This window comes from Acanthaster planci, linkage group LG16 (genome assembly GCF_054643075.1).
Source record: "Acanthaster planci isolate LZ-2023a linkage group LG16, COTS_SCS, whole genome shotgun sequence".
NCBI classification, from domain to species: Eukaryota; Metazoa; Echinodermata; class Asteroidea; order Valvatida; family Acanthasteridae; genus Acanthaster; species Acanthaster planci.
The window spans coordinates 8,271,435-8,283,618 of NC_141792.1; the positions used below are offsets into that span (position 1 = coordinate 8,271,435).

Consider the following 12,184-nt stretch of genomic DNA (forward strand, 5'->3'; position numbering starts at 1 on the left):
AACCTGCAAATTCTGTCTTTGTTGTCGTTCAAAGAAAAGTGGAACAGTCGAATTGCTTTTTTTGCTAAATAAAACTGCTGAGGTGTGCAAAGTAACAATCGAAGCTGCTGGTTTACTGTAATAACTCTATCGTGGAACTGTTTTTTCGTGTTAAGCTATCAACGAATTCCGGACGTTTCAGATTAACCTTATCGTTAATTAAATTGAATCTCGTGTTTCCGAGATAACACGGTCTGTTCTCTAAAATCTTCTTTTCCTCGAAAAAAAATTGTCATCGAAATTTAATCGTTGCACTTCGGGCGTTTCACATCAGTGCGCCTCCAATAGTTTGCAACGCGTTAACCAAACACACCGGGCGAAATCTGTCGACCCAATGCGCGTTTGGAAAGGGTCGACAGATTTCGCGTGCTGTGCTTGGTCAACGCGTTGCAAACTCTTGGAGACGCACTACTGCGAATCGCCCGTATTATTGATGTTGTTGATATTGTTGATGGCACTCCATGAGGATCGATAATACACTGGACGTTTTGCTATCACGGTACACTGTATTAGGACAAAGAGGAAGTTGCACTAGCGATACGAAAACAAGTGCACGCCATGGTTGTTGAACTTCAGTATTACGCAAACCCCAACGGGTGTCTTTCAGCTCTGACGTGACGTGTAACGCGCGCATAGCAAGCTGTACGTGATTTGCAGGCGTTGTCAAGGCCCCATTTCTCAACAGCACAATTCTGCGGCAAATGTCCTACTGTACCGTGTCAAATAGTTGAAGTAAAAACTGATTTTAAGAAAAGTAAAACCAAAAGTTTCTCAGATGCCCCAGTCTGACCAATATTTTGACTTTCATTGTTGATTCTCTACTAAACGTGAACTCACAATACTCTTAACATGTAATAGAAGTTACGCAAGGCAGCCATCTTCCCAGTCAGTGTGTTTGTTCCATAGGGATATACACGAGTAGACCTTTGGGGTACAGTCCACTAATTCCAGCCCCATTGAAAACAGTGTAAAATCACCATTCTTCAGAGCTCAATAACATGCAAGCCAACATCCCTGAGGTGTCTCACACAAAAATTTAATTATTATTCAGTCATTAATCTTTCAGTTTCTTTTCAATTTTCGGGGGGTTAACCAATTACATTTTTAATTATTCACCCAAAACAAAACCAACCCCCCAAAAGTCGAAGTTCCCAAGTCAGCACGCAGCCATTTTTCAAATGGCAACCCTCTACTTTCTCGGTCCTTTGGGAACAGTTGTCAACCGTATTTTTTATCTCTTCCGCCCTCAGATGGAAGCCCAAAGAACCAGGGTTTCGATCCTGGCAAAGATTTACACAATCTCACCATTTTGGGGGCCAAACAATCCCCTTTTTCGAAAGATACTGTGGGGGCACTTTTAATGCTAATGAGCCTGGCGGAAATTATTGCTTGAATTAGTGGACTGCACCCTTTGGTGCATATCCCCATTACAAAGTCACTGACCGGGAAGATGGCTGCCGTTCATAACGTCTATGAAAAAAGAGCCCAGGGGTTCAAAGAAATATTATGATAGCCGCAGTGGGTAATCAGCGATGCTTTATGGCTAATGTAAGTCACAAACATTCATCTCTTCAGTGATTAACATTTTGTGCTCGTCGTGAGGGGAAAGTGGCACAGCAACATTACAGTCAGATCATATCCCCTTCCTGTTTCATGTCTGTGTGGTTCAGTGTTGCTATTCAGGCTCAAGCTTCATTGCTTGCGCGGCGCATGACGTACCTGACGGCCGCGCATTAACTGCATGCTGGCGGTCGTGCAACGTTATTCATGTCTGTGCAAATTTAATTAAACAGCGTCCTGTTTCATGGCTAGTCGTTCTCTTGTCTTGTGTAAAGTGGCGAACATGGTTGTACATGATAACCTGCAGCATCAAGAGCACTTTGAATTTCCATGGCTCTCTGGCGCCGACCTTTCGTAAGCGAACGTATAAATATATACATAGGGCCCTATATTAGCCCTCGTCACCCCCCCCCCGACTTGAACTTCGACTTTTAGGTTGATAAATGTGGACAAAATATATAATAGGTTGACGGGAGCGCAATTTATTGAAATGGTTCGTCGGACCGTGAAGACGACGAAAGCAATTGAAGGGCCACTACTCCCCTCTTCCCTTCCTCCTCTTCTCTCTACCTTTTCTCTTGTTGTTTTGCAAAGGGAGGCGTACAATACTCTCAACGCACGGTGGGTTTTCCCCGCCCACCGCATTACTCCCGGTCGCACGGCAAATGGCCCGTCGTTTAATGTCTAATGAGCCCACGGCGGCTCAGTTTAGAAAATCATTTATATCATCATCCGGGCTGCAAAGTGGAGAGACGCGTCTGGGGTGGCACCTGTGATTATCTGCTTTTAATAATGACGATTCTTTACTGAGTCGAAATCTGACGAAGCGAAGTCGTGGCGGAAACTTGGCGCGCGTGACTTACTTATTCCGATCCAGAGAATCCTTGGACCGGCGATGACCACCCCCCCCACGCCCCGAAATCCATTATCGGCTAGTGCAAACATAACAGACTTCTGGAAAAAGAGGGAGAGAAAAGCCAATGGTGATAAATCAAGTGTATTTAGGCTAAGCAAGCGCCCGATTCTTCAGCGGTCGCTCAGAAAACACGGAATTAGATCTGCCAGACACAGGACTCCGTCTTTTCTTCCGTATCGCACGAAACGGTGTCGTGATGCTGGGCCAAGGCTTGCCTCCGGCCAGCCCGGCCCATCTGGCAAGAAGCTAATGGCCAACTTATCGCGCGGGGTCCGCGGACGGGAGACGCTCGTTTCTGCTCACGGATTAGCACTAATGGAACAAACAAAATAAGATCAGTGACTAGGGAATATTCCTTATCATCAGTCTAATTCACGGTTGTCGTGTCTCATTAATTTGTCTCCTGGCCTTACACTGTTTGATATTGGGGGAAAAATCACCAGCGCATATTCACTTAAAGGGGAAAACCTTTCGCTCTCGAGTCTATGTATTTTTTCTAAGCAGAGAAAGCAAATTTGGAGAACCCCCCTTGATACCGATGTAAGTTTTCTTCAAGCGTTTCTCCAAGAAGGAAACTTTGAAACCAGCAAGTGAGAGCGTGGACAAGCACAGAGGAATGTTTTGAAGAAAAAAAATCACCTTTGAGTGAAAGCCCTTTTCTCAAACAGCAAGAGAAAACCACTGTAATAAGCGACAACTGAAACACAAAGAAGTATCCTCGCAGCCTTTCCTAAGAGCTCCACCTCCTGTTAATCTCCACTCTTCCCTGTCTCGACCTTCCAAGGAAATGTCATCAACTTCGGGGTAGAATTCATGGCCGTTGATCTAACCTATGTCCGTCGGTTGACTGCCGTCGCGGAGAACATCTACCCCATGCGCTGTTGGCACAGCTTGTCTCGTCTGTTAACACTCAGCAATTTATGTTCAGCCTTTGTTTTTGTCTGAGCTGTTCTCTCTGACGTGAAAACATGGCCATTTTGTGGTGATAAATGGTGGCCGAACGGAAGCATAGTGTAAATTGATTGCGCCGTGGGTGCTTGCAATTTTTTGGATAAAGAAAAAAAATGACATTAACGACACCGTATCACGCAATCTTGCTGAAGAAATTAGTTTTTTGTCCTTGATCAACCTCTTCTAGAGACGACAAATGATTGAATTGAATGATCTTTACCCTTTGAGCTATCACAATGTCACACACGCACGAGATCGCACGATACTAATTACAGTTTACATCAAGCTGAAGCCTCGTCGACACCGTGGATTCGTGTAAACATTCCTTGTTAAATGATTTAACGTTTGATGTGCAATCAGTTACATGGATCAGCTGCGCAAAGTTGAAAGCGAGGGGTCCCACCCGCGGGTATCTAATGGTGTTTCTGATTTCGAATGCGTCGACATCCGGCGTGGAAATTGCGTGCAAGGTGGCCGCCACGAGTTATCCAACAGTCGCTGACGCTTCAAATGCCAGTCATGCACAACTTAAAGAAGTTAAGTAGACACCGTGAGAAGAAAGTGTTCTGCTGTGGAAACGTTTTGAAAATCTCATCGCAAGAACATTTAAACGCACGGTATTACTTTTGCCAGTCCTCAGATAATAGAAAACTCTGTGTGTGTGTCAGCACGTGGCATTGCAGGTTCACCAAATGTGTTAGTTAATATGTTGCCAGGCGATTTTTTTTTGTGGCATTGCTATTAAAACTATGGTTTCTGATCGATACTTTGATTGGTGTGGCCGGCCATTGCTGAGCAAGGCTCACATTTGGCTTCAAATATTTATGAGGTATAGTGCAAGCCTGTCTGTGAAGTTCATCGTTCTTTCATTGTTTGCATGGTAAAAACACTTTTCCTCTAAGCCAAAGTCCACCATGACTAGTTTTTAAACTTTGAAAATCCGTTTAATGTGGACCACCGGCGGCCACATGGGGTGAAGGGGTTGCGTGTCCTCTCGAGGCTTCCGTAACCTTTTCCTAACTCGTATTTCTTTATTTTGATCTGTCAAGGAGTAGTCGCTTTCAAGCTGAACGTACGCAATAGACGAGACGAACAAGTCCGTGAAAGCCGTGCCTTGAAATTTGATCATCAGATCACCAGAAAGCCGGTTGCTTTGTTTATTTAGAAGCCGCTGCGAGTTCCTTTGATCAAAGGATGGCACTCAGATCAGCCACCATGCAACTTTGAATACAACTCTTGATGTAGCTGTAAAAAAACACTCTGAATCATCCGTGGTATCTCCCGACCTTGCTGGCCTCTTTCCCATCTCCTGGGAACATTTTCCCCAGTGAGCGCTTTTATTAAATACACCCAAGGCCCCAGCAGACGTGCCCTTCTCTCGGTTCCGGCCGCCGTCTGCCGAATGCTGAGACGGGCAAAAATTTCAATTTTGATGACTTGCGCCTCAGTGCGCCAGACATTTATTCCGCAACGGCATTCAGATGGGGCAATAATGGAGAAACTGTAACGACGAATTCATGCTTGGAAAGGCATGCACCCTGTAATTTGGAGTACCGCTTCACTGTATAACGCAGTACACTGTGTCTATTTTTTTTAAAGCTTTAAGGCTCCACGGAGTCATTTCGATATACATGTGAAGGGAGAGTTTTTGAAGTAGTGACTAGAAACCGGAGAACAAAAGTGATACCAACCGCTATACTAACCAACTGTACAGTAAAGTGATGAATCACTGACAATAAGTTTTATATTGTGACATGAAATGTATGACAACTTGCTTCAGTTATTAATCAGTGAGATCCAATTGGTTTACACAGCAAGGGGTGTGTCTTAAATTGCCTACTGGGCAATTCTGATTGGCTAATGCAGTTTGGGCAACAATGCGAAGGCCTGATATGGGACCGTAATGGCCTATAAAAGGCAGTGCATGGAGATTAAAACCTCACTTCCAGAAGTGATCCTGAGAAGATGGGAAGTCTGAGCAGAACATAAGTCCAAATAGTTTCACTTTGTCCATTTTCTTGCTGCCCAGTATGTTCTTCCAATCCACCAGTCAGTGTCAATCCACAAAATCCCCAGGTACATGTAATCCACAAAATCCACAGGTAATCCACGAAAATCCAGGTCCACTCATGATCCCCTGAATAATAGTCCTAAGCTGGCCGGCTCGCCACTACTGCTAAAACCCTGGACGTCTATTCGTCGCCACGTGCTGTGGCCATCAATTGCTGGGGCCGACCGTCATCAAGCAAGACCTGTAGGGCACGGGAGGTTTTGACAACGGCCGTTACATAATTACCCCAAGTGTATGTATGACGTAATGTGTGTATGTGACGTAATAAAAATGTGCTGACTCTTTCCATATTGCCATTACTTGTAAATCACGGTGTCTTTAGATGACGACAACGTTCCCCGAGTTTTATGTGCATATTCTTAGGTCATCTTTCGCGTTTTGTAAATTCAGCATCGGATTTCTTCTGTCTCTGTTTGGGATCCTTGGGAAAGTATTAAGTGGGAATAGATACATGTTCTCCGTACATTTAACCAATTGCTTCGACATTGCAAATCCGTTGGCTCGGTAGCCACGTATCAGAGAGTATTCCATATCTATCCCCAAGGTGTGCTTGGAAAGATGCTGTGCGAGACCTCATTCCATATGGCCAACATTTGACGATAGTTAGTTGTGAAGATAAGTATCCGATTCTGCTTCATGTATGATCCTACCAACGTTGTTCCATTCAGTTAAATAAGAATTAGTTTTAGATATGGCATGGAAGTATTGTACCTTTGGTTGGTTTATGGAATTTCTGTCGTGAAAGAAACATCTTTGTCTGCTTGGCGTTGAGTATCCCGTGAACTTCATACACCTTGGCAATGTATTTTAGGGACCTTCCGTAATTTTCAAGACTGTTGAAAATTTTGCCTTCTTTCGAAATTGTTGTGGAGGGGGGAAAATAACTCAAAACGAAGTTTAGTTGTCACTAACAAAAGGGGAGAAAGCCTTGATCTACGACTTGCCTGAACTTGCCATACGCTGTATCAGTTGAATTCGATGACAGATGGACCATGGATCCGATCATCGTTTTTCTTGGTAATCAACATCGAGTAGTTTTTAAAGGGCACCTGTTCTTTTTAATTTTAGGTTATTTTTAGTATGGGAAAATGGCCCAGTTTCAAAGTGAAGAAGGGTTTGAAACTACCATAATCAACTTTCACGTTTTAACACATTGATCCTTGTGGGCATGTAGGCATACATGTACAATCCGTTCTTTATTCTAACCCAATTGAATATTTACAAATGGACAATAGGGCTGGGGCGTTTTTATAAATCGATGTTTATGAACACTGAAAATTGTGAACGGCCGCCATATTATTTGCATGTGTATCGTTGTCTATCGTCGAAATGTTGAGTATTCAGACTCATTGAAGTTTCTCCTGATTATAATACTTAATGGGCAACGATTTAGATCGGGCTACCAATCCATTGCATTACACTGATACCTCTCTGAAAGGGTACCACAGGCATCTGAAACCTGACACTAAAGAAACATGCAGAAAAACGACGAGGGTTTCACTGACCGATTTTCTCCTCATTTCCTGCCGCTCGCTGAATAACTTCACCCGCGAGGAAGGCATCGTCGCAATTCATGCCCATTCGATCGACAAATTCCCCCCCCCCGTTTAATTGGCGTTTTTTTCCCTTCCACGCGATCATGACCGGATGTCACTGAAATCTGTGTCTGGCGTTTAATCACGCGCGCGCAAATATGCAAATAGCTTTCCCCGTGGTCCCATCCCCGGGCAAGCCAGGCAACTATAACCGATTTCCAGCCGATCACTGTGTCGATGCCGAGCTCTAATTTTTCCCGTCACTGGTCGAAGCGTGAAGTTCCGTTGATTAAAAAGAGGCACAGAGGAAACATGATGAATTATCGCGAACTCAAAGAACACAGCAGATCAGAAGATTTCACTATGCGTAGCTCATGCTTTATTAATGTATCAGAGTAATGGTTTATAGTTTCTGAATTTTTAAAACTAATTGTTCCCCTTCATTTTTATCGACATTTCACACGATGACAAAAACCACCGGGGCTTGTTTCACGGCCCCCTGGGCGGGGACCCCAGACTTGCCACACCGGGGGACTTGCTGCCGCAGCCCCGCGCTTCGTATGGATTTTTCTCTCTACCGGACGGGGTCGGACCTCGTTAACCCAATTGTAATATTGATGTTACCAGTGATATCTCATTTCCTACCTTGTGAACACCGGGCATCGCCGGCCAACCGCACGGGTTAATCTTCGTCGGAGGACAGTCATGGGCCGAGAGATGGAGTCGGCCAGCTTGAGGTCGTTTGGTGTGGGGTGAGACGGTCGGAGATTGGATGTAGCCAAGCCCGGGTTTTAGCCTTGAATGTAGATAGATGCATTATGTATGATTTCATTATTAAGCTTTATCATCGATGGCGTCGTTGATAGAAAGTCAGATTGTGATGTGTTGCAAGCAAATCGCATAGCCTAAAGCATTTCTAGACCAACAACGTTTACAGGTCATGTCTAAAACCGCCCTTTTTCTATTCTAAAGAGAATTTACCAATGTTTTGTTCTTTAGCGGGCATTAGACCTCTGAATTAATTTAACACTCAAGTGAATTAGACTTGTACTCAGTCTGCTTTTAAGATTGCTGGTGTCACACCCATGTTGCTTTTTCATGGATGAAAAAAGTGGGATTCACGATTGTGATACTTGTAGGATCGCAAGTAATACCATTATCGCTGTTGACTTTTTTGACGTCGAGTGCGTTCCTCCTGCTATTGTCATTGCTTTACGAGTTTGATTTACCCAATCCGACTACCCACCGAGAAGGGGACTTTTACAGCAAAATTCCAATATTATGAACCCGGATATAATTAATATATTATCGTATGAGCCTCGAGCTGGACCAGGAGAGGGCGCGAGTTTCCTAGCTACGTAGGCTTCTTTGGTGGAAATTACACTCGCTGGTTCACGAATGACTATAAAATGCACGCTTTTGGGAACTACATCTCGCTGGTTCACATACAACTATGAAGTACACGCTTTGAGGTCGCGTCGCTAGTTGCTACCAACAAAATGAACAATCCCCACCAACGCGGCTCTCTTCAACCGATGAAGGGGTGCTTCTGCTTCAAGCGGATTTTGTGAAATGTGTGCTGCACTATTAAATGAGACTCAAGGTGGAAGCACTTTGAAGTATGGGTGTATTTTGAATAAAAACATCAGTGCAATTTGGAGAGAGGATTAGACAACATTCTAAATCGACCTTTCGACAGAAGAGAGCCTGGAGAAAAAGGAAAAACAAAAAAGGGCTGCCGGGATTCGAACCTAGGACAATAATATTAATTCTTCTCTTTACATACTACACTACACGCAACCCTGCTCGTTTTCCTTCTTTGGAGCCTACGACCCCACATAACGGTGCCTGTCGTAATGTATTACTGACAGGCTTCAAACAACGCAGTCTTGCTACAGAAGCCTTGTTTATTAACAGCGGTGGGTAGTCAGATAAGGTGGTCGACAGATCCGGCTTCCAGCAAGAGAGCCGGCTCATTAACTGCGCGTGTTCACAGGAATGGCTAGGAGAATCCAATGCCGAGCAATCCAGGTAATCAGGAGAGACACGTGGCTATTAAACTGTCACCCAAAGCTCGGCATGCACAGGGGAATGCTTCCTGGCTCATGTGGGCCATGCGTGTATACACAGGCAGCCGCTGTCCGCGCTGTTTTCATTCCACTCTCCATCGTTCAAAGCAGCTACAGTGCTCTGTTGAGTGCGTAATGGCAACGCTGTTGATTTGAGTCGTTGAATAGTTGATATTGAGCGTGCAATAAATGTGATTGTTGGCCCAGTACATTGCTACATCGATTGCAAAACAGCAACGGCGTAATTTGAGAGTCCGCGCGAGCGCCTTTCTGCCTCGAACTTCATTCGCGCTCGTCTGTTTTCAAATGCGGGAAACCCTATATGATAGCGGGGCTTTTCTTTCTCGATGGATAAAGTGATTTTACTGTTTAGTGTGTCTCAAGTTGCAGCAGCTCGGGTTTCTGTAAAGATCCACTGGCTTACAAAGTCTGAAGACTTTCTCCCTGATAGACAAACCACTTTGAAAATCTGTGCCATCTGTTTACACTACTCTTGTGTGCAATGCAGCGCAAACTTGCGGTGTCGGATCGCCTATCATTCCCGTCGGCAACGACAGAAGTGCATCCACTTTATTTCGCCATTAAAATTACCAAATGCATGCAAGTTCCCATTGCTTTATATTTTTTGCGGTTATATGACATGGGAATATCGCAATCAATTTGGCAGATAGAGCAGCTTTCTATTTTGGCGTTTTGTTCTCTCATCAGACAAAATGGGAGCGACCATGCATTTCAAGACATTAGCAAATCAGCGAACTTCAGTAATCCACGGTTCCGAGAAGATTGTGGCATTATCTCCCTTGGCCTGCCTCCCCACGTTTCTTTTCTTTCTCTCTGTGTTTTTTTTTTTCTCCCAGTTGCCGGCACCGGCGAAAGAGCAACTGATGCATTCGCCTGATCGTTAATGCAATTTCCCCCGTCCTCCCAGTCAGTCGGTATGATGAGCCAAGGAGACCTGTATTATTCATGGAACTCGCATCCTTGGGAACGATGCGCCATTTTTGGTGCAACAGCAAAGAGACATTACTGGTTACTGCGCTATACCTGTAAAGTACCACGGTGTTGCCTTGATTACATTCTGGCATTTCCTTCTTTTTCCTTTTGTTCTTTTTTATCTTCTATTTTTAGGCCAGTATACCTTGCTGAATGATTAATAACTCCCGCGTCGACTGGTAAGCAGGCAGCTATGCCTGAAGGTGCGTTGTCCTTAAAGTGACGAAGTGAAGTAGATCTCGTTAATCGTGGGTTGGGATTATCGATACGGAGAAGTTACCTCCCACCGAAATTAATGACTTCTTTTGAACACGTCTAACCTAAATATTTATTTTGTTTGTGCAATGGTATTTTTACATCGGTCATTTACTTTCGAAGATTTCGAGATGTTGAATAACACTTTAATTTGAAGACAATGAAATTAACTATAATTATTGGGGGTATCGAGCTACCTAGGTAATATTGCATGTACACGTATTGTATACGTGCTACGCGGGTGTCCATCCTTGTCGATGACAACGTATTGTAGAATGTAGAGGTACTGTGTTAATATGTTATCAAATTATGCATAGAGAGTTGTATGAATCCGCAAGGATGTGATTACCTGATAGCCAAACATGCAAATAAGCTGATGTGTAAAAACAAGTAAATTACTATAATATCGAGTTCTGGAGTGCAAGCGCGTGGACGTGTGCAGGAACACTATACAGTGTACATGTACATGTACACGTACGTGTACACATCGAAGGTCTGTACGCGCAGCTGCAAGTGGTCGCCATTTAAAAGACTACATGTCATGTAGGGTGCTACGACCACGAGGCACACAAGGATGGATAAGATCTTTCCGACACTTAGAGTGGTGTGCAATTGACACTGTCACCTATTCAGTCATGCCATTAACATATCGGAACATTACAAACGTCCATGAATCTTACAATCAGTAAGTATCATACACATCGTGTATGTACAGCTGATCCTTGTCACATTAGTAAGAGAAATGGAAAATAGCTGTATTTATGTATAAACATTTATAATGTATGGATGTATATGTAGGTATTTGTTTTGTGCTACTCGGATTGAATGAAGATGTACGAATTTAACCCATTGGGAAACTGCCGTCCGATTGCGCGCATACTGTTCTGCAGAGAATGTATTGCGGTCACAAAAGAGGCGGTCAACCACGGATTTTCACGCGTCGTTGGGGACTGGTTGTCTTCCCAGGTTGTTCTGTATGGCATTGGGGGCATCTTTGGCTCGGTTTGGTCTGACCACAGCCTTTTTCACTGTAGCTGACCGACCCGGAGGTCTGGTCTCTTGTGCAATTCCCGTCACATGCGATTGATCCTTCACATGGGCGGAAATCCCGGGGGAGACAGGGGGGACACGTCCCCCCTCCCCCATATATTTGGTACGGGGGACACAATGTCGAATGTCCCCTCCATGTTTTAAGCAAAATACTAAAGGACTTGATGGATCGAGGAGTTCCCCTTTTGAGTTTTATAAATGGAATCAGATAATAATTGAAATACGGTGTGCACAAAAATTGTAAATTGATGCCCCCCCCCCACGATCGAGGAGAGATTTCCGCCCATGGATACAAGGACTGTCTCGGTGTGGGAAGGAGGATTTAACCATAGACACCCGTACAAAGCCATGGTTTGTAAACAGCCTTTCCCACAATGCACTTCAAACTAGTTAATAGCATTATTAATAATGAATTTGTGAAGGTCGCAGCGCCCAGCGTCAGCCACTGTTTTTTCTCTCGAAATGCAGTGGTCATTAAGCTCCTTATTCACCACAGCATTGATAAACATTTGTGCTGATGACCGTCCTTCGAGTCATCTTGTATTTACTTGAAACAAGTCAGGTCTGTAAGCAACGGAATGTTTTTGCTTCAAATTAACCATTTTGACAAAAGACCCATCAGTTCCAGCGATAATGGCCCAAATTCCATTTCGGGTGCACTCCATTATCGTATCGTTATCAAAGTTTGCCCCCGGATTTCACCCACTAAAAGTTTGGCTAATGGATCGGCGTCGCTAATAAGGTG

General features: G+C 44.1%; 1 protein-coding gene across 2 annotated transcripts in view; it reads left to right on the forward strand.

The window, feature by feature from the left end:
- LOC110986552 (neuronal acetylcholine receptor subunit alpha-10-like) overlaps positions 1–12,184 on the forward strand; it is a 72,985-nt gene that overhangs the window by 35,959 nt on the left and 24,842 nt on the right. The gene's annotated exons all lie outside the window — the stretch shown is intronic.